The sequence below is a fragment of the Carcharhinus amblyrhynchos genome, chromosome 29, assembly GCF_965287045.1.
Source record: "Carcharhinus amblyrhynchos chromosome 29, sCarAmb.v2.hapA, whole genome shotgun sequence".
NCBI classification, from domain to species: domain Eukaryota; kingdom Metazoa; phylum Chordata; class Chondrichthyes; order Carcharhiniformes; family Carcharhinidae; genus Carcharhinus; species Carcharhinus amblyrhynchos.
Window position 1 is genome coordinate 17,555,588 of NC_137352.1, and position 24,357 is coordinate 17,579,944.

The window sequence follows — 24,357 nt, forward strand, 5'->3', positions numbered from 1 at the left end:
TGCTTGGCTTATTTTAAATTCTCAATGAGGCTACTTTTAGTGATAGGGAAGAAGAGGGAGTGTTTCTGATGATCAATTAAGAAAATGGGCGAACTGGAGCTGCACAGATTATCATCACTTTTTTGAGTGGTTTCACATTACATATTGGTGCTCACTTCAAGAGTTTCAAAACTCGAGTTATCTGTTACATTTTACTCCCACCGCCAGGTACCTTGTAGAACTGAGACGGGGAGAAATTTCTTCACTCGGAGGGTGGTGAGTATGTGGAACTTACTACCACAGAATGTAGTTGAGGCCAAAATGTTGTCTGATTTCAAGAAGAAATTAGATATAGCTCTTGGGGCTAAGGGGATCAAGAGATATGGAGGGATCAGGATATTTTTGAATTTGATGATCAGCCATAATCAAGATGAACGGGCAGAGCAGGTTCAAAGGCCGAATGGTCTACTCCCACCTCATTTCTCTGTTTCTAAGACAGATAAAAGGGAGGCAAATTTTGGAGACCACACAAGTGAGGCACTGACCATATATTGCACTTTGACCATCAAATTTCATAGAAGGCTATATTAACAGTTAGTTAAAAATCCGAGGTAGTAAATTTTCAGTGAAACTGATAAAATTTATGCTGTGCCCATGAATCACACAGGGCTGCAAAACAAGCTTGAGATAAACTCTAGAGATAAACATGACATTGGACACAATGACTGAACAGGGAGACAAAAGGTGCCTCTGTGCTAAGTGCTGTTTCTTTCACAGGAGGGGTAGCAGTTTACAGAAGGAAAAGGGAAACAAACTGTGAAGTGACAACCAAGGATTCAATAGAGCAGAAACATTTAAGGCCCTGCACGTTGGCCTGCCATGTAGCACTGTTTGAGCTGCTCTGCACTTAATGGATCACACAACGTCACCTCCTCCGCATCAACAACAGGTGAAAGGAATATGACAACTCACCATTTTTATTTACCTATACCTTGCGCTGTACAAAATGTATAAGTGTATGAAATGTTTGCATGACACTTTACATCTGTATTGTCTGATAACGATGTCTCTATGTGTGGCAGATGTCATACCGTGCATGTTACATTTCATTTTAATATTAAATCTTCAACTTTAGATGTCCATTGTGCTACGGAGCATCAATTATCATTCATTCACTTTTCATCATCATTGCCTTTTTGTCTTTAAAAAAAGTCATTTACTCAAAGAACCATTGTTTTGATTCATTAAGATTAAAGTGATGAACAAGTACTATGTAAAATAATGAATCATTGAGAAAAGAGGAACAAATGCTTCTGGGTCAGTCGTAATTATTGACCAAAAAAGAGAGAGAAATAAAGGGAAATAAAGGGAAGCTAAATGTTATACTCTAGAAGGTACAAACACCACCCAGCAGCATCCACTAACACTCAGTGAGACCAAGACCAAACTGGCAATGTTATCCCCAGATATATGCATTCTGGAAGGGCAGCTGCTTGAAGCCACAGGAAAAAGTGCCTGATATCTACTCTGACAGCAATATTTCGAATGTTGACCGTGGCCGTGGTTGTTTGCATTTTGCTAACGTTTGTCATGAAGTAATCTTAACAGCAACATTCACATCAATTCCTGGCCATTTTGCAAACAATTAGGTTTCTTTGATCATGCAGCAGTCCACACACACACACACACACACACACACACACACACACACACACACACACACACACACACACACACACACACACACTACTCGGTATCTGAACCCGAGAGCATGGCAAGAATGTGAATTGAATCAGGGGAGTTTGTAGTGCTTTTATTTCCAGCAGTAACCTAATATGAAAGCTAGTAAATTGAAGTGACTGCAACTGAACTACACAACAGTGTTTTGCTGCTCCCCCTGCGATAGGTGATTGCGCAGTGACATGAAGAGTGAGAAGGTTAATTAAAAATCTGTCTGGGACACCCACGTAGACTGATGATTTTGTTTTCTGCTCTCAGATTGCCTTGCTGGATTGAATGGAACATCTCATACAGATAGCTTTTACACTTTGAAATTACGCTGCCCTCAACTTCCAGTTACCCTCCACATGTACCTTCACCTTCATTTGGCTTCTCCCATTTGTCCTGGGGTTGCCACAATACTGGTACCACGAATCAATAACGAGAGAAATCAAGAATTTTGACTTTTTAGTTTAAATGTTAGCGTCATTTTTGGAAACAAAAATTCTGAAGGAATTTTATCATTGTGCACATAAACAAGGTACACCTTACAACACAGACATTTAACCAGTTGGTTATTATATTTTTTGCTAGTTTGCTCTGTGATGCTGATCAAAATATGTTTGTACAGAAGTGCTAATTTAGTGCTCATTACTTAAGGAAGTGCTACTTTAGTGCTCATTAATGAGGGAAACAATGGGTGGGATTTTCTGGCCACACTTGTCCCAGAACCGGAAAATCCCACCCAAGATCAACGAACCTTTGTACAATAGCCTTCCAGCCTTCCCCCTCCCTGCTACAATTCTTGAGGTGGGTTGGACAGAATGATTTCTACCCCCCAATTCTCGTGGTGGGCAGGACAGGATAATTTCAGCACTCCCCACCCCCGCTGCAATTCTCGTGGTGGGCGGGACTGGATAATTCCCCCCCCTCCCCATGTGTTTTAAGGAAGGGGTGACTAAGTTTCAAAATAAAGGCTGTTGCACATTGGCCTGCCAAAATCAGCGACATGTTGGAAATCTCTCTGATAATAGAGTCACTATCAGTCACTGAGACCTTTTGAAAGTGTGGCAATAACAAAGCGATCTTGAATTGAAATGTGTTCTCTAACTCAATAAAGTTTTGGTCTTGGATTGTCTTGGGGATGTGTCATCATCACATCCACAGTTAAATGTGGAGGAGCCTTATCAAGTGAATGCTGGCTGCACATGAATGCATCACTGACAAATTAATAAACCACAAATTGGCACAGCTCCAGACAGTGTTCAAAGCTATTACACCAGATAACATCACATCTAGGCTGTCTCATTAAATTTTAACAAATGAAAGCTCTTTCTTGTGAAGCTTCAAACTGGCACACACCCAGGCACTGAAGCTAAATATTGGTAATTAAGCAATATTCATTGTCACTTAAAACATTGCAGAAAGTGAACTGCTCTTGGCTCTCAAAGAGGGCAACAGGATTGAGATTTCAGCAAGTGCACTCCTGTCAATGACCTTAAAAAGACATTGAGGGGGGATCCATTCTCTTCTATTCTTTTTGCTCATATCCACTGCTCGTGAGAATGCGCTCGTCATTCAAAAGCATTGCGCCGTGCATATGCATCTACATGTCCTCTTATTGCGAAGTTGAGTCCTGCTGCCACTCAGTATTCACCTCCCTTCAAGAGCCTCACATCCGTGTGATGTGAGGCTGAATATTGATAGTTACCCAACCTGCTTGTTATGTCAGGGAAATGTGTGTCAAATTCTTTACTGAAGTATTTGCAAACGGTGTTAGTAACCTCCACTCTTCAAAAAACATAGAGTTAGGCATGTTCAACAGTCTTGGAGGGGTAGCTATTAATGTTTCTCAAAATGAAATGGCTGTCTTTATTGGTAATGCCAAAGCACAAGGCTTGCAGCCATAATGTATTTCCAGCTAGGCAAGCATCTCAGTATCTGCTAAAAGTGTCTCATTAAAGTAATGGCAACTGTATCAAGCCCTTTGACCTTGTGTTTGTGCTATTGTGCTGACCTTCAACTTTGACTTCCCAGAATGCACATATAGGGTCCAATTTTACCAACAATTTGCACCCGCTTTCGGGGGCAAAATCGTGGTAAAGTCGGATGTGAGGCCTTTATCGCGATCTGCACCCGAGTCCACGCAGATTGCCACTTGACCGTGACCTGCGAATGGCCGGGATCCGTTCTGCACCCAAATCAGGCGCAATGACGATTTTAATGCATTTGCATGAATTTAAATTGAATTAATGAACTGCCCGCCCAACTCTTTCAGCATTTCCCCCTTTACCACTGCGTTCGCCGAACTGGAACCGCGCTTTTAGGGACCTGCTGAATAAAAATCTGAGTCAGGTGCTCCAGCCTCTGAAGAGCGCGTTCAGTGTTTGCAACTGTTCTCTGACTCAGATCAGTGGGGGGGGGGGAGTGGAGGCGGGTCAGATCATTCTCTAGTTGGGGGGGGGGTGGAGGAAGGGAGTGAGGTCAGATCATTGTCTGGTTGGGGGGAGGAGGAGGAGGAGGTGGGTCAGATGTATCTCTGGCGGGGGCGGGGGGGAGGGCTGATCGTTGCCTGGTGGTTGGGGGAGGGGGGGCTGATCATTGTCTGGTGGTGGGGGGAAGGGCTGATCGCTGTCTATTTTTCAGATTGAAAACAAGTTTTATTAGTTCAGCTTGCACCTGAATTTACATTTGAACATATTCAGAGACAAACTAGAGCTGGCGTCTACAACTAAATTATAGTTTGTCATCTACACTTTGCAGCACAGTACAAACACCTGACCTAGTCAGTGCAAATCCAAATATAGTGTATTCAAAAGGCTGGATAGTTCAAATGTACTCAAAAATTCTACACATTGTTGTTCTTCAATATAAAAGAATGTTACTCTCTCACTTCTCCATCTTCTTCCTCTTCCTCAACTCCTCTGATGCACAGGACATTGTTACACCTTATTAGAACTTCACCAAAGTGACCCGCCAAAGCACCATCAATATATTTTTCTGTGTTCGCCAGCTGCATGTTCATATGTCCATCAACTGGTACCAGTAGCCCTTATATTCCATTCCCCATTTTAACTTCACCATCACCAGTTTGCCAGTTAAGCCATTGAGGAAAGGTTTTGGATTCAAAGGTAAACTCCCGCAGGGGAAAGATACACAGAGCGCTCGGGGCCTGGCTCCGCAATCTCACTCCCTCCCTCATCATGCTGGGGGGAGAGCTGATCATTGTCTGGTGGTGAGTGGGGAGGAGGCGGGTCAGATGTTATTCTAGAGGGAAGGGGGAATGAGGAGGAGGGCATGGGTGGTGATCGATCTGTGTAGTGGGGGAGTGGATAAGGGGGCCAGTAATGTGTGTGTCCCCCTTATCCACCCCCCCACTACCCAGACCAATTGCCATCTCTGCCCTCCACCCCCCCACCGATTGCCCGCAGAGTGGCAACGGACCCACCCCCCACCAGTGATCCATCTGCCCCCTCCCACCAGAAATCCATCTGCCACCCCCTCGAGATACATCTTACCTGCCTCCACACCACCCCTCCCCCCCGCCCCTGAGATAGGCCCTCACTCCCACTTTTCACTCCTAGGCTGCTTTCTCCACTTTCTACGGTTCAGGAGTGATCTGAAATGGGCACGCTTTTTCCAATTTTTTTCTAACTGTACATGCGTAGTTCAGAGCTCCGACCATTCCGGCAAATGTTAAGCCCCGCCCACAGCGTGAATCGGACTGGAGATGGCGGAGAGTGTATGGGGGCGCCTGAAGGTGGATTTCTAAGTCGCATCTGGAGTATGCCCAGAATCGGCACATAGAATGAAAATGTTAAAATTGGGCCCATAGTGTTCACTACTGACCTTTCCAAAGATTAGAACCTAGTGAACCATGAAGGTTGAAGATGCAAATTGCAAACTTGCTGTCAATCTTTTAAAAGCCTCAGTGCATTAACACAGCCCAAAGGGACAGAGGGAATGTTGCTGTGTCTCACTGCCTGTACCTTACTTCTCCTAGAATCTTGTGGCTATCAGTGTAGCATGGGCACACCTTCACATGGAGCTTCTTCAATGGCACTATAGAATCCTTACAGTGTAACAGGAGGCCATTTGGCCCACTGAGTCTGCACCTACTCTCTGAAACAGCATCTAATCCATGCCCACCCTGTACTTCAGGAAATCCTGAGTTGGCTGCAAATGCCAAAAATCTAGCAACCTGACTACTTTCTTCAAATGTGATATTCACATAATGATGAGTCTTACTAACGAGGGAATTCATCACCTCCTTGATACATTTATGCGCTGAGGACTGTGAGATGCCACACAAGTCCCTTGTGGATTCTGGGAACAATCCGCAGGCAAAAAGACTAAGCACAGCAGTGACCTTCAGGATCACTGGCAGGGATGTCCCCTCAACTCCGCAGGGCATTAGATCCTCCCAGAGAACGTGGCAGATATGATCCATCAAGCATGGCATTGTCTTTCACTAATCTCCAGAAAATCTTCTTCAGTAGACCTCTGATCTTTAGGTGCATTAGGTGGCACCAGCCCCTTCTCCTCAAATTGAATCACTGCTATCAACAAGGCAGCATTGAACGCAAACTCCAATATTCAATCCACCCTCTCTCTATGGATGCAACAGATTAATAAATACTGGGCAGATATATTAGCCCTCCCATTAACAAGCGCTGCATCTGTGCTTTACACTGGTGCAGAGTTGTAGCTGACTTAGGGGATCAAGATGCCAACCCTCTTATCTGTCATCTTTATCTCAGAGGTTGGAAGAATGATGCATTCATTAACCTTACCAAAGACACTCCTGTAAATCTCTGATACACTTTGCTGATCAAGCTCAACTTGCACTTCAGCAACAATAATGATGTTTTGGCCCATCATCCATGCCAACTGGAGAAAGCACATGAGAGGCTTTTACTGATAATCTTGCACATATGCAGCAACTGTGCTTCCTTAATAAATATCTGCATTTTCCATTCTCACACACCCCTCTGTTACTACTCAAATGGAGCAAGTGTATTGTGAGACCAATGACTCCTGCAGTCTTGTGTTAAAATGCACCAGCTGCACCTTCTCAAGGAAGTTTTCCTCTTTGCTCTCAACTGTGACTCTATTTCAATGTTGTGACTGGGCAGTTTGAGGATGCCCTCTTGCATGGCTCCTTCGTGCAGTCTTTGGCTCCTCCTGTGAGATTCTTTTCCAATTTCAAACTGTGCACCAACTTTGGACTTTCAAGATGGGGTGCTGCATTTTTAATTTGAGACTAGTTTCAACCCTTCCCCTGTCAGTGTTTGGGTCCCTTCAACCTTCCTTGAACAACATGATGTTCTAGTAGATCACCCTCCAATTATTCTCCAGCCTCCCCCAGTATCCCTGGATCCCACTGTAATTGCGATGGAAATTGCAGCACTCCCCCTGTACCCATCATTGATATCCCCATGCCCCATGTGGACCTGAGCCCTCCCATCTCGAGGCAGTGCGCACATTCACATACAAGGGTGAAGTCCTTGCCCCCAGGAGAGCATCCAATACCCACCACCCCTTATGTTTTTCCCATTCACAGGGATCAGATGCCTACCTTAACCATGACCATGCCATCTACTGACCAAAACTGAGCTGGGCAATCCAGTCACCACTCATTAAGACAATAACCATGCCTGCATACCAAGTTGTGCCTTATCCCAACTGAGCACACAGCCCTTGCTCCTTCCCTGGAGTGAGACTATGACCTGCAAGCTATGCATGGCCCATACAGCCCCAGGGCTGCCTTTAATCTCTCTGGGCCACAGCAGGAGTTTACTTTTTTAAGCTTATTAGTGTCACAAATACACTGACACTAACATTGCAATGAAGTTACTGTGAAAATCCTCCAGTTGCCACACTCTGGCACCTGTTCGGGTACACTGAGGGAGAATTCATCATGGCCAATGCACCTAACAGCACGTCTTTTGAAATGTGGGAGGAAGCCGGAGCTCCTGGAGGAAGCCCACACAGGCAAGGGGAGAAAGTACAGACATCCGCATGGACAGTGATCCAAGCTGGGAATCAGACCTGGGTCCCAGGTGCTGTAAGGAAGCAGAGCTAACCACTGTGCTACCATGCCAGGATTATAGTAAGGGGGAAAATTACCGAGATTTCCACTGGTGGTATTCTGATTTTTTTGCCCCCCTTAATGCTCCGACCCACCACGAAACTGTATAATGCTGCCCAATACATTTTTTGGACTGGCCCTGCACATTCTTCAAGTAAAGTGACAATGAACGATTTCAGTCTTCCAGAAAATTGTCGAAGAATGATTTTCATTCCACTCAATTCCTTTTAGCACAAGCTATTATTGTTGAACAAGTTTAGCTGGATTTAATTTCCATTGCATCTTAATTGTTTCTATTTGATTTTAATTTCATTGAGTAAGCATTAGTAGTCAACTGCTGCAAAGAAAAACAATGGTATTTTAATTTTGCATTTTCGTTCATGAAGGAAAGATTTACTAGGATGTTACTGGGACTTGATGGTTTGAGTTGTAAGGAGAGGCTGGATTGACTGGGACTTTTTTCCCCAAGGATGTAGGAGGCTTAGGAGTAATCTTATAGCGGTCTATAAAATAATGAGGGGCATATATCAGCTAGATAGTCAATATATTTTCCTAAAGGTAGGGGAGTCTAAAACTAGAGGGCATTGGTTTAAGGTGAGAGGGGAGAGATACAAAAGAGATACAAAAGGATCACAACAGCAATCTTTTCACACAGAGGGTGGTGAGTGTCTGGAACAAGCTACCAGAGATAGTAGTAGAGATGGGCACAATTTTGTCTTTTAAAATGCATTTAGATAGTTACATGGGTAAGATGGGTAGAGGGGAATATGGGGCAAACATGGGCAATTGGGACTAGCTTAGGGGTTAAAAAAACTGGGTGGCGTGAACAAGTTGGGCCGAAGGGCCTGTTTCCATGCTACAAAACCTCTATGACTCTAAGAACATAAACCTAAACGTTGCCATGGAAATGGCGTTTTGAGTAATTTGGATGCTTTTAATACTAAAACAGATAATTAGGCCTTTTAATTTTGAAAAAAAATGTGGCCTTCATGCACATTGTAAATAAAAGCAATTTACTAAATAATGACTGCAACCATAAAATATTTGAGGGAACATATTTTTCTCCTTGTTGTTGCTCCTTAAATAAAATTTTAAATCTGTATGAGGTAAGCAAATATTAGGGATTGACTTATTAGTCCATGATAAAAAAAATAAGCTTTTTCCCCCCATTTAACACACTTATCATCCATCATCAAGAGATGCCCACTTTAGTTGCAAGAGCAAGTACTGTACAGCTTAGACCACAATGTGCTTGCCCTCAGTCTAATAGGCCCCTTGCACTGTTCGACTGGTAAAATTTCTTTAACCCACACCAACTATCTTACTTGTTTTATTAAGGTCACATTATGAATAGTTTTATGTTGAGTTGAGAACATCATAATTACAAATAAATCTATCAATCAGTATTTGGATTTTATACAACAGGATAAAAGATGAAACTTTTCATAATGTTTCTCATGTCGAGTTCTGTGCTGTGGACTTTGCACAGCACTGATGCAAGATTATCCAAACAGACTTAATTTCAGATCCTTCAAAGCCATCAATGGAAGAATTTAATCATTTTAGTCTCAGCTAGATTCTACACAAATAGCAGCGACACCCGTGGGTACCAGTGACCTTCAAGTTTATCCTGTGTCATGAAATACTCAGCACAGATAATCAGCATATACTCAAAAATTGTCTCAAGATATTCTGTGTTAAAAGAGAAAAACAGAAGAGATTATTGTAATTTCTCTTCGCAAGTACACAGAAAAAGATTAAATGGCATGTGTAAATCCACAATGTGAAGATGCTGGCATTGGACTGGGGTAAATCCACAATGTCAGGCGGTTATACACAATATCACTGATGCATGAGTGAAGTCTCTGGGTGGTTGGGGAAATGGTCAGCCTGGCACTGCCAATCTGAAGGGAGGGAAGGGGGGGGGGGCACTGGGGGTTTCCTGGAGGGTGATCCTTTGATGAGCCCATAGTGGGGGGTGCTGGTACTTGTGTGTGTGTGTGTGTGTGTGTGTGTGTGTGTTGGGGAGGTGCTGATGCCAGCATGCTGGGAAGGAGAGAAGTAGTTTCAGCTGACAAGTAAAGTGGGGGTGGTGTAGATCTGTAGATCAGGGCACCCTGATCTGAAGAGCCGGCATTGCTGGTGCCTTTAGGTCCCCATTCTAAAAATAGATTCAAAATGTGTCTGAATTGCAAACGAAATCGCACCAAACCATCCACCAGTAATCTCTCCAGTTTTCTGCTGGGGACAACACTTAGAGAACTGTACCATGGTAGAATGGATGTCACTCCCCTTATAAACTCAACTGATTTTTTTATTCCATTGAAGTTCATAGAATCATAGAACTCTACAGTGCAGAAAGAGGCCCCTCGGCCCACTGAGTCTGCACCAAACAGGCCCTACCCGCACATATTGTACCCACTAATCCCTCTAACCTACATATCCCTGGATACTAAGGGGCAATTTCTTAGCATGGCCAATCAACCTAACCCACACATCTTTGGACTGTGGGAGGAAGCTGGAGCACCCAGAGGAAACCCACACAGACACGAGGAGAATGTGCAAACTCCACACAGACAGTGACCCGAGCCAGGAATCGAATCCAGTACCCTGGAGCTGTGAAGCAGCAGTGCTAACCACTGTGCTACCGTGTCGCCTTGACAGATGATCCACTCCACTACACTACTACACAAACACTAAACTTCTCTAAACCAAAGATTGTAACTCCCACGCAGGACACAGCCTTTTGCATGGGCAGGCTGTTATTTTAGTTACCATCTTATACATTAACAGTATAATTCACCATCATTTATTGAAAAACGCATTTACCCCAGCCAGCAGGGCCTCAGGTGAACATATGCCAATCCAACCAGATAGAATAATCTTTCCTTGGTAGCTTGAACACGATTTGGTTAATATTTCTATCCATTTTCTCCAACTGTTTCTTTGGCATTCTACCAACGTATTTGTCTTGCAAGTATAGTGTAATTAAAAGTACAATGGGGTAAATTTTTCCAGCCCCGCTTGCCGTGGGAACTGTCATGGGTGGGATGGGTAATTTGACAGATAATTGAAAGGTCCATTGACCTCGGGCAGTTAGTTCCAGTCCCAAGATGGGTAAGACCAGAAAATCCCATTCAATATCTTTCACATTACATCCAGAAAACAAACTACCTGACCACGTACATAGAATGCATAGAGAATGGACGGCACAGTGGTTAGCATTGCTGCCTTTCCACTCTCCAGGACCTGGCTTCACTTCCAGCCTCGGGTGACAGTTTGTGTGAAGTTTGCACATTCTCCTTGTATCCGTGTAGGTTTCTTCTACTGTCCTCCCACATTTCAAACATGTGCAGGTTAGGTGGATTGGCCATACTAAATTGCCTTTTTAATGCTCCTATATATAGCTTTGATGGATTAACTATGGGAAATGTATGGGTGGGGATAGGGCTGGATAGAGGGCCTGGGTCGGATGCTCTGTTGGGCAGTTGGTGCAGACCTGATGGGCTGAATGGCCTCCTCTACACTATAGGGATTCCGGGATTCTATTGACTCATCAGGTTTCCAGTGAGATAAAAGGGAACAAAGAAATATGACAATATGACAAACATTCTGGAGTTATTACCAATTATTTTCCCAAGGTAATAAGCTATTATAAAAAGGATCTCAACCAGCAATTTCTTGTCAAGCTATTAATTGAATACCTCCACAAACTAAATCATCCAACTTGGCAATTTTATATTCCTCACTCAATAGACAACCCTGAAAATGAAGGAATTACAGGTACACACTTAAATATTTGATATCCGAGGGCCCCGCACCAAATACAGTAGGTTTTTACACCTATTATTATTCCACACAACTTCCAATACTGCAGCAAAAAATCTTATTTCATTAAGCACAGAACACAGAGTTCTATAGCCTTGACAAATCAAAAGATTCGGTACACAATGCATGACAAATAACTATCAACTGGAAAGATTTCCCAGCTGCCACATTTCTCAGTACGTCACTTGCTTTTGCTGAGAATCTGCAGTCCTGGCAAAAAGAGCTGCTAGATGTTTCTGAAGGGGCTTTAAAAGCTGTTATCTGGATAAAGCAGGACACGAGGTCAAAAAATCTTAATCCCTCAGTGGATGGTGGAAAAGGAAGAGTTAAAGAGCAGAAGGCATAGTGTAACCTAGCCTTGCTTTCTTTATCTACCTTCACAATTTTCATGTATCTCAGGCATTTGCGATGTTTACTAAACTACAAAGCAAACTAATTTTGTTTCTGTTGGCTTACATGCTTTCCCCGATTGACTCTCTTGGCCCTTGAATGTGGCCCATGCCCTACATCAAAATTGGTAACGTGGCACAAGTTCTTTAGCCACTATAAAAAGAACTAGTAATGACCACAAATTGCAATAAAGTCAGCTTTCACATCCATCAGTCTTAGCAAAGACTTCAACTTTGCTGGGTTTCCAATTGAAAGGTTCATTCTCTTTTGATGACTGTAATCCAGTGGGCTGTACAAAATCACACAACCTTCAGGGTATGAGCACTCCACTGCAAAGGGCCACAATGAAAGATCAGATTGAACATCATACTTCCCAAGTGGTACATTGTTCTGCCAGACAGGGACATAAGGAATGGAGGGTCATGACAAGGGCTTGCCATTTACAGATGCAACTGACTCTAGTTGTTTCAGTACCAATGAGCGCGAGAAGGGTAGACAGAGATCTGTCAAAAGCATGAAATAACTGGAGCTCCAAGAATCTAAGTCCTCAAGTTCATAAACAAATACATACTGTGCCAGACTGGTGGCAGATATGAAAATAATTGACAGAAAGGATTATTGTTCCTCATTGTCAATAATTCAAAACAATAATCAAAACACACTCTCAGCTGAACTAATTAACTAATTATCTTGTATTGACTGGGCTAGTAACTATCAGCTAGCCCCAGTCAGTATTAGACACCCTCCCACAGGCTATTTTTTAATGTTAGTTAACCTTGTCATTTATGTGCCCACTAGTAACAAAAGAATTTGGGTTAAAAAATAGCCTGCAAATAGCTGTGAAAAATGAGATTTTGCATTGATTACATAGGGAATCTGGCACCTGCTGCAGCAACAAATACAAACCTCACAGAAGACTTGTCAGTGGCCGTGTAGGCAACTGTGAGGATGAACCTCTGCCTCCTTCTGGGCTGGAGTTGCATATGTTTGCAGTGTCTCTTAGTTTGCCCACCACCAACATGTACAAGAGCCACTGAGATTTTTTATTTAATCAGAGCTGGCGAGAAGCAAGTGGATGAGCATGTGGCTTTGCTATATTCCAGGCTTCTCCGAGATGCAGAGTACTCCAGGCCTCCTGCAGATCTGTCTTTCTTTCTATCTTCTCCACTAAGTTCTCAATTGCAGTGAGAACAATTTGGAAGCCACACTTTTCCATGTTGTGCCATTCTTAAATGCTTTCCAGGTCTTGAGTCACGTCCTGTATGACTGCCATAACCTGCACCAATCACACTGCAGCTTTCCTTTAAGAGCTGCAAGCTGGCATTAAGTTGCTGCGGTCAGCTTTAAGCAATGCAGTCAATGTGGAGCACCGGATGAGGAGCCAACGTGTTTAACTAAATTAAAGATTAGCTTTACCTGGTGCTAGCCGCTCATGATATTATCCCCCTGTTAATGTATCAGCAATCAACAACACCATTAGCATTGGCTGGATGCTGAAATCATTTAAATAAACAAGCCACACAATGTTGGCATGCTGTTATCAATAGGTACATGTTAATTGTGCATCATGATCCCCAGGCTCTTCTTGATGGCACTCAAAACTTAGCCCCCAAGATGTCAAAACAATCTTGTTTGCTGTATAACAATTCATAAAAATTTGCATGTGGCTGAATTATTTCTAAATGGCTGTTATCATATTAAACTAAATAAAAATGGCTAACATTCATTCTTTCCAATACTGCAAATATCAGCATCATCCAGATCATTAATAATTCAAATGACATTCAACGTCATTGTCCCATCTTCATTACACTGAATTCGTGAAATATTTAAATTGTGGTGATCACTTACTTGATTGAATTGTTTCCAGTTAAAAATTCTAAAGCATAAACATTTTTCATATGCTTTGGGAAAACAGTCAAAACATGTTTCACACGTTTCAATAGCACAGGGGACTTGAAAATGCACGGTGATAAATAATTTTGGCAAATACTTTTGTAACAGAGGTGCACGTCAAATTAAATAGGAAAGTATATTTACTGATATGCATTTTAGCACATGTCTGATTGTTGAGATGGTGTACCAGGAGGACAGTAAGGGAAAGATCTAAGGCTCTTGAAGTAAAATAATTGCTGCCAAGCTGAGCGCACACCTTTGTTCGCTTCCACGGATTGTTGCTTAGCTGAAGAAAATTTAGTCATTTTGGGGCTTTAACTCCAGATGTTTTTCTTTGGTACATAATGGGTGTAGGGTGTTGGTTAGAGTTCAAAAATCCAAACAAACCTTTGCAGTCACATATAGGCTGAGTGGAAGTCTTCTTTATTGACTCTATACAAATATACAATAAAACTAGCTCAGAGCTGTCTCCATGCTTGCTGGTACACAGCTCTGTACAACACTTGATTGACCCTGGTCATGTGCTCTCTTACATCAGTATGTGGGCAGTACTGTGCTCAGTACCATATGTGTCAAACCCTTAAAATGCACCTTCCCTAAGCTTTTATCAAACTATTTTAGTAATGACATCATTAAGTAATTACAATTTACCTTACGTCTTGCACTGTTATTACTATTGTGTATGTACATTGTCGCTACTACATCATCACTACCTCAACACCTTCCTCACTCCCTCTTCCTTGAAGTCCTTGCATTCAAAGGCTTGGGCAGTCTGCAAGCCTTCTAACTCTTCCATATCCCTATCTCATTTGCACTACTGTCGAAGGTATGGTAAGCTTTGTCACTGCTGGTTCTTCCTTGAGGTTAGGAGTTTGTTCAGGTATCTGGTTAAGTTTTAATCCTTTACTTCCATTCTTTCATATTGCACTATATTTGGTTGGTTCGACTGTTGCACTGATCAGTGTTTGCTATTTTAACCTCTTGCAGGGTGGCTGTTCATTGTGCTAATCTTGTTGCTTTTTTCATTTCTTCCATTGACATTTGGATTGTCATAATATTTGGAAGTTTATCTTCCAACAATGGAACCTTCAGTGCAACACAATTTTACCCAAATTATTGAATCCTCCCCCCACCTCCCAAAGTTGTTTTTTGAGCTTGAATCTTTTCATTCAACTCAGCTCTGATAAGCGGAGTTATCTTTTTTTCCCCAGAGTATTATGCAGAATGCTTTGCGCTTAAGCAACTGCACTGATGCAACTATTTCCCCTATTCTGTGCATCTTGTATGGTGCTTACTGGAGACTTCTGATGCTTGAAGCTCATCATGTTTTAGTTAAAGATCCATCTTAGTTGAATATACTTCTGCAAGTTTGTCATTTAACCATTAATGCTCTTCCAACTGTTCTACCTCTTCAGTGACATTCCAGTGTTCCCGTCAATTCTGTTTTACCTGTGCGCTGGGATTTCAGCAGGCTCTGCGGGTTTAAATGTTACTTTAAATATCTTAATCAGACTCTCGCCCTCTCTGAACGCAATCTAGCTCACGCTGTTAGGAAGAGGCCAAGGGAGTCACAAACAATTTGGCATAAGGTGCAAAGTGGATTTTTAGGCTCACACACTATCCTCCTGGACTGGTGTGGCCAGGTCAGAGAATCACCCCCGATATCTAAACCACTAAGCAGATGTTTTGAGAATTGAATAGATGAATGAATAATTTACAAGCAGAAGATTTGCAATAAATATACATTCATGATTCCTCTCAGAAAAGGCATTTTCCCTGTACTAACTTCCAACATAAAAACAACCTTTCAAATACTGTTCCTTTATATATGTCTCTGAATGTTCCACCAACCTGCCCATTACCCCTGCTGGTTTCAGTCTGGCTGCTGTGTCTGTGTTAAGTTATAACCCCAAATTTATTTGCAGATCTCTGAACAAAGGAAATGACATTTTTTAATAATGGCACTCGGATAGCGAGACAGTCACAGGATTTATAACAACATTTGCCCACACAAATAAGGCTGCCAAATAGTCTGCAGGATGCTTTTAATGAAATGGATTGGAGTTGAAGCATTGATCAGCTCCAAACATTTCAAATGATCTGTGAAATGAGTACAAATCTACAGATAAGGGTAGCAATCAGTGTACACTAGTCAAAGCCTTCCTACACAATGCATTATCTTGGTCTTGTAGGTCTGTATTTTAGTTAATCTGGGATATGCAGCAGCGATTTTAACTCTATGTATACTGTGGTCAACAAGAAAGAAAATACAATGCACATTCATCAATAACGAAGCAATGCTTCACTTTTACCACAGGACTCAATTATCAGCTACTGGTCATAATCATGGTTACATGCCTGTCTATTCTCATCTACGATGAACTGAACTTCAGCATCATATCTGATACCGCCAGAAGTTGGTTTTTTAGTTTCTTTAAAATTTCATGTGTCACATTAACACTGCAGTGAAGTTACTGTGAAAATCCCTTAGTCGCCACAATCTGGCACCTGCTCAGGTGCACTGAAGGAGAATTTAGCATGGTCAATGCACCTAACCAGCAAGTCTCTGGGACTGTGGGAGGAAACCGGAGCGCTCAAAAGAAACCCAAGCAAACGGGGAGAATGTGCAGACCTCGCACAGACAGTGACCCAAGCTGGAAATTGAACCCAGGTCCCTGGTGCTGTGAGGCAGCAGTGGCAAACATTGTGCTACCATGCCACCCCTGGTCTCACTGTCTCCACTAATGAAACAAGGCTAAGGACCACAGCTCCACAAATCACAGAGTACGGATTGAGATTGTACAAGCCAGAAGCACTTGCTTACAACAAATTATATTCAGATAAAGCCTTTAAAACACATTGAAACAGCCCAAGTAGCAAAGTGGGTAATACTTCACCAGGATACATTGGGAAAAATGCTTCATTAGATGAATTGATGCCTAAGCACACTCCCACTCACCTGACAAAGGGGCAAACCCTGGAAGCCAGTGGAGTTCATTACCAAATAAACCTGGTGTTGTGAGACTTCTTACCATAAAACCAGGACAGACTTCAGGATGTGTAGCTGTATTCCTCCATTTTAGAAGCCCAGAGGATACTAATACATTTCCAATTCGTATTGTTTACTCACCACGTTTATAACAAGACCAAGTTCAGTTGTGGTGGTAGATAATGAGTAATGCTGCTTAGTGCAGTGAGTAATCAAAGTAATCCCCGGCTCATAATTGCTTATGATGAACTAAATTTGAGAATCTTATCTGATGTTGCTGGTAGCTGGGTTCGCTGCTTGAAGCAGTTTAATGGAAGCTCAAGGACTACAAGTCAACAGATCACTTGGTATGGATTCGGAACAGTGCTGTAATACTCACATCGAATGTGCTATCATTGATCGACAATGCTGCAGTTAAGAATATTCTCAGGTTGATTCTTGAAAAAGTAGGAATGGCTGGTTGAGATGGAGTCTTGTTCGGGATATTATTTTATTCATAATTAAAGTTTTTTTAAAGAGTTTATTTATCAGTGTCACAAGTAGGTTGACACTAACACTGCAATGAAGTTACAGTGAAAATCCCCTAGTTGCCACACACCCATGCTGTTCGGGTACACTGAAGGAGAATTTAGCATGTCCAATGCACCTAACCAGCAAGTCTTTGGGACTGTAGGAGGGAACCAGAGCACCCGGAGGAAATCCACACAGACACAGGGAGGACATGCAGACTCCGCACAGACAGTGACCCAAGCCATGAATCGACCTTAGGTTCCTGGCCCTGTGAGGCAGCAGTGCTATCCACTGTGCCTCCAATGCCTTAAAAGCTATTGCACAATCAGTTGCCTTGTTCACAATGAGGTGGCTTGCTGGACAATTTCAGAGGGAAGTTAAGAGTCAATCATATTGCTGTGAATCTGGAGTCGGATACAGGTCAAACCAAGAAAGGAGGGTTGATTTGTGGTTACGTAGTCACTATTACATACATTTGCTTTTATTCCAGAATTAATTAACAGAAATTAAATCCCAGAGTGGCTGTATGGTGGGATCTAAGCTCAGTGACTGACTCCCAGCATTTCAAGGTTAAACCTGAGGTGATGTCTGGTTTCTGGAAAGCAGCATTGCAGATTAGTGACAGTACAATTCTTCATTTGAATGTAACAGCTGTGATGTGAATTCATGTCCAGTGATCTGCAGACTTCAGTCTTTGGAAACGAGTCAACCTGGCTCCATCAGTGAAGTCAACTTGTGGTGTCATCAGATAAGATGCTCAAATTCATTTCATCGTGAATGGGTACAAGCACGGACAGCTCTGATCACACGCTAAGTAAGGTTCATTTTTACACAATGCTGCCATTCTCATCAATCAGTCAGTTTTCACCTGGAAGGAGTTGTGCTTAGCATTGGAGATTATCCCAATGTTGAGAAAATGTTGTGCTCTTATGGCTGATGTATGGAAATGGATGCACTGACAATGGGTAAGTGCTATGTCTTTAACTGTGCCCAGGCAAAACACTGGGAAAACCAGCAACTGCATAAAATTCAAGATTTCTGGCAAAATAAATTAACTTGCCAGCTTTCCAGTTCATCAGTAATTCTGGAACGCAGGGGGCTGCAGTGCTTTGTCTAATACTGGCAAATCACCTCCTCTACCTAGAGTAACTTAATCAACAAACAGAATGTCGCAGTCTATTTCATATCCACAGGCGGAACATACGGAGACACTTTTCAGTCATGGGCAAGCTGCTTCACAACAATCACATCCTAGGTAAGGTGGAAGCACATTCCCCACTGTTATTCAAAATCATCCTCAATATGCAAATATGGCAAGTATCTGCTTTCCTTGGCAACAACAGGCCAATTTTTGAGGAGGCGGCTCAACTTACAGAAGCCTTTAAAAACAATGGACAGGATCTGAATGAGGGATTTCCAACCCCATTCCCACATGGGGAATTTTCCCCAGTGTGCAGTAAGAATACGGGTAGAGAGCTCTGACTTGCAAGTCCAACACAGTTGGTTCCATTGTGGGGTTTGGCATTTCATGCTCCCCCAATAATATCTGTGGGGGCAAACCAGCAATTCGAGGACACATAATTCACAGCCCCTCAGGGGGGCTATGAATCAAAGAGCAGAATTCTCCCAGTTTGAGACAAAGTGCGGTTCTGGGCAGCTCTAGTGGTGCATGTCCCACCAATTAGAATAGCAGGATCACGCCAAATTCTGCACTTGGAACCTCATTAATTTTGAACAGGAGTGTTCCCCTCCGGCTCTCCTGGCAGGGTGGCGGCTGATTTGTCCATCTGTCAACAACTGATAGGTTCGAAGTTCCTGGCACAGTATTTAAATACAGGTCCAGCACATCCACATTACTCTCTGCAGCTCACCTATCTTCTCCAGACTGTGCAGCATGTTAGCAATGTAAAGGATGAAGGCTAGCAGCCTCAAGAAGTAGTATGTTCCTTGATTCAACCCTGTCACTGTCTCCCCCCCACTCCCGAACCCATCACCTACAAAGCACCACTGCGTACTTGGACCTATACCCACTACCTATGGAGGTTTCAACCATCCCCTTACAGTAAATGATGTGGTACCACTTTCACCCCATTATTTCTGAACTTTTCAAGCAGACTTTAGGAAAGTATGTTTCAAAGGTCTTACCTATGCCCCATACCGACCAGACTTTCAGCACAGAAGCATTGCACAATATAAAAATGCATTGAAACACGCATTCAAAAATTGCCTTGGAAAATAAATGCTGCTCTTGCAAAGGCATCAATTAGACAAAGCCATTACAGTGTCAGTAATAGCAGTTTTACATCACTTCATATCTTTTAATCTCATCTAAATAAAACATTCAGCCATTGAAAAAAGTCAAGTAAAGAATAAATTATAACTTCATAATTATGTCAAAAATCAAACAATGCACTTCAGTGTGTCAAAATAGATCCCATTGAGTTAATCCATTATCAATCCTTGGATCTCAGCCAAGCATTCATAATGAGGCCTTCTGGAGAAACAAATGTCTGGCCATCTATTTCTGTTGAAATTGTTCACAGAAGGCAAGCTCCAGGAACAGCATCTCATTTGGCACTCTATAATGTTATAGACATAAAACTGAGTCTAACAATTTTAGAGATTTTGCTTCTTTTTGTTGTTGGTTCATTGTTTTCTCCTAGATTCTTCATTCCTTCACTCTGCATTAGGATGGAGCCTATCCAGTCACTCACATCTCATCTGGGCACATCTTTTTTTTCTTTACTTCACCCATTATCATTTTCTTTTGTTTCGGACTATGAAACCTCTCTCATTTAAATTTTCCTGCCTTCCACCTACAGCTGACATGCTGATTTGTTCTTCCTTCTTCCTTTCACTTCCCCATAACCAATTCCATGTCTATGCCTTCTCAGTTCTGATGAAGGGTCATAAACCTTAAATATTAACTGTTTCTCTCCAATGACACTGCCCAACCCATTGAAAACATGCAGATATACTTTTCTATCAAGTTCCTTATTTTCCCATGTCAGTGTTCAAAATGATGTGGCGATGGCAGCATTGGACTGGGGTAAACACAGTAAGAAGTCTCACAACACCAAGTTAAAATCCAACAGGTTTATTTGGTAGCACAAGCCACTAGCTTTCGCAGCACTGCTCCTTCATCAGGTAAGTCCTTACTTATCTTGCGTTCTTTAAACTGGAACATAATTGGAACATAAAACATTTTTGGAAATATCAGAGTTGCTGGCACCACGAAGTGCCAGCAAAGTCTTCGATTCTATGCAAATGAAAGGCTTTAGTCAATATGCTCCATCACCTTTGTTTTCTTAAAAGGGCTTTTCTTTATTATCTGATGAAGGAGCAGCGCTCTGAAAGCTAGTGGCTTGAGCTACCAAATAAACCTGTTGGACTTTAACCTGGTGTTGTGAGACTACTTACTGTGTTAAAAATGGCTAACATTCAGAAAATAGCCATCCAACATTCTTTGCCTTTATAATTTTGCTCTCATCTGGTGAAAACCAAATCTATTTTACAAGAAAAATACTACCAATTCTGGGTTTTAATATTTTGTAAGCTTGGTAGTGCTTTTTGAAGAATTAGCAAAATAATTAGGTGACAACATCAAATATAACAATGAGGTAACAAAACGGGGACACTTCCTCAATTCCTTTCAATGATACTCTCACTGCAGAACAGAAAAATACCTACTCGAGGTGTACTTTAAATTCAACGAGTGGGAAAAATGCATGGGCTTCAACTTCCCTGAACTTCAGCCTCTAACCATGGTCCTCTAGCTTCTGTGCCAATCACAAGTGGCACATCTACAGCACATGTTTTTCTCAACATACCTCCTACAGTGGTCTACGTTACTGGTTCCAAGATTTCAGGTCTTAGGTGGCAATTGGAAGGTCTCCACTTAACAAATGGACCTTACAAAGAAAAGTACAGCACAGGAACAGGTGCATCGGCCCACCAAGCCTGCACTGACTCATGACAACTTTTTAAACTAACGACCTTTTGCCTCTGCTTGGTCTGCATCCCTCTATTTCCTGCCTATTCAAGATTTTATTTTTCTAAACAGCTTTGTTCTGGTGTGATTCCTCTGATTTTCAGCCACCCTACATTAGTTAACAGTTTCTAATTAAATGAATAACAACAAAATTAGGAGTGAAATTATTACCTATGTTGTGTTGCTTTAAACTGGAACATAATTGGAACGTAAAACATTTTTGGAAATATCAGAGTTGTTGGTACCACAAACTGCCAGCAAAGTCTTCGATTTTATACAAATGGAAGACTTTAATCAATATGCTCCATCACCTTTGCTCTTTTAACAGGGCTTTTTTTTATTCTGTGACACTTTTCATTCCGCTTAATGTATTATTAAAGAGACACCACTCCTATTCAATGCCAATGAATATTTCAAATTATACTCTTTCAAAGTCTGTTTGCCTTTTGCATCAGGTTTTAGCATAGACTTCTAACCCATGTCAACAGTGACACTGAAATCTAATGTCTCTATTTGGAGATGTCTACTTTCGGATGATTTTATCAAGGCCCGCCAATCATGTAACTATACTCCTTCCTGCACTGAATTATCCATCTTCATGTCCATGTATAAGCCAATAAAGAACACAATTTAAATAGTTGAGGCAATGCTTGGGAGAAGGAGGAGGAAAGTATGTCTCTATTAAGAACTAAAAGACTACCTCTGATATCAAACAAATATTTTCAAAAAGATACAAAGATTGGGTGGCATAAATAAAGAACACTAGTCAGTGCCACTAATGAAAGAAACTTGTTGTCGAATGTGTCCTCCAAACTAATTAACTAATGATCAATAGAAAAAAGTGAATAGATTTTCATCACCACATCATTCTATAAAACTGGTCAATCAAATCATTTTGAGGTCATTTGAAACCTCAGTTCACAAGGATACCATTTATTTAGTTATAGTAGCAGTTTAAGCACTTGTAAGAGGCTGAATTAATCAGTTGCCAGTTCAGCCAATTATTAGACAGTAAATTAAGTTAGAATGCTCATCCATTCCTTAGCTCAAATTTATTTTTGTGAATTTAGATTTATTTCAGTCTATTTCATGCCTTTCTCTTTTTAACACATGCAGACAGTTCCTGTTTTAAATCACAAAGATGCAATATGACGTTAAACACTAAACACATTTCTCAATAATTCCACATCTTCCAATCTGTGCAAAAAAATCAATTCACATTTTTGCTGTTCAATGTACTCCAATGTTTTGAAGGAGTTGGGAAAATTGCATGGTTGCTACATTTTTTAAAATTAAATACTTTGCTGTGCAAAATTCAAGTCAATCTCCACGTGAATTAAGAAATGAAAGCTTAACTCACAGAAAAACACATTGCGCCACACAAATTCCAGAAACCTCAGCAGCGACACAAGAGTAAGTAGGAAATGCGTTCTCAATTAATCTGCATGTGGACTGTCAATAATGGATTGTCATTGAAAAGACAAATTTGCATTTAAAATTAACGACATAGACCATTCAAACAACTGAAAATACAAAATCAGATAGGGATATGAAATGATCCTTGTCGAACTTTTCAAATTTTATATATATATATAAAATTTGAACTTACCTATTATATATCTGCCAATAATTCTTTAAAAGAAACTTAGCAATTCTTGCCATTATGAGAAAAAAACACTGCTGAATCTTTTTCCACGTGCTATGAAAATTATATTTGCAAGCTGATTGAAAATTTTTATAACTCTCACCACATAAAAACATGGGTGAAGTATCTATTCTTTTCACTCAGAGACAGTTAAGTGTATTATTTTACCAATGGCACAAATGAAGTCAAAGAATGGCACTTGAGTTTAGTGGAATTGTACATTCCTTTGTTCTAAAATTCAGACTTTATTTTTTTCTCCCATTCACAGAATCTATTAAGAATGGCTCTGGAGTTCCTCAAGGAAAAGGTACTGGCAAGATTCTCTATCGGGTCAAACTCTGAATAACAGATCACATCAACCATTGCCAAACGGTGATTCTAAAATGTTGCACGGTGGCCTTCGAAAGACAATAAGGAGCACTGCATGGCTGTAATATAGAGCTTGTTAACTGTTTTACTCAATGTGACAAGGAGGTTAACTGAGCACCAAACTTGCCCTGCCATCCGTGCATATGTCACTGCGCCAATACAATGTGGTTAAACTATACAATGTCACCGACAGTTTAAGCAACTTCAAAAAGCATGCAAGCGTCATCACTGAGCACACCTTGGCCGTGTGCTACTGATAGTGAAGTGCCAGCACTTGTCAACCATAGCTGACCTGGCATACTTATAATCAGAAACTTCATTAGCATTGTTAATGATAAACTTTAAATTGGAAAGTACTTACCAAGAGAAGAATATTCTCTAAGTAAATTGGATGCATAAAATCATTGTATTTGTTTGGCCAACCGAGGCGTCTCTTGGGAACTATTTGTCTGCTGAATATTTTCTTGAATTATACTTGTAACTTATGTACACGTTTGAATATATTGATAAATTTCTTAGGGAAGTCCCTTGTATTGCTCAGCAAATTAGAAAGTATGTTTTTTTTTCTTGAGACAAGCTGCTCCAAACTTTTCAATGGCCTGCTTTGGGGAAAACTTACTCCTTGCCAAAAATACTTGTTTGAATATATGTAGTTTCACTAAAGCCTGTATGACTTCTCTTTTCTTTTGCCAATATGTTAATTCATGCTAATTCACTAAGCCGAGTCACTGAAGTTTATATGCTGAAGTGGTTAAATGGATAACACCTGATTAAGTGTCTTAATTTATTGCCAGATGAAATTAAGATGAAGCAATTCAAAATATTACAGGAAAAAAATGCTCAAATTCCCTTTGCATTTGACACTGAATGTCAGCTGAAATAAGTCACCAAAGTGCAATGCTATACCAAGACACCATGGCCAGAATTTTACCACCTCGTCCGCCCCAGAA

The 24,357-nt window shown here is 41.4% G+C and overlaps 1 protein-coding gene and 1 pseudogene across 17 annotated transcripts in view; both read right to left on the reverse strand.

The window, feature by feature from the left end:
• LOC145359853 (neural cell adhesion molecule 1-like) overlaps positions 1–24,357 on the reverse strand; it is a 515,972-nt gene that overhangs the window by 140,267 nt on the left and 351,348 nt on the right. The window lies entirely within an intron of this gene.
• LOC145359947 (small nuclear ribonucleoprotein F pseudogene) lies at positions 4,580–5,383 on the reverse strand (annotated as a pseudogene).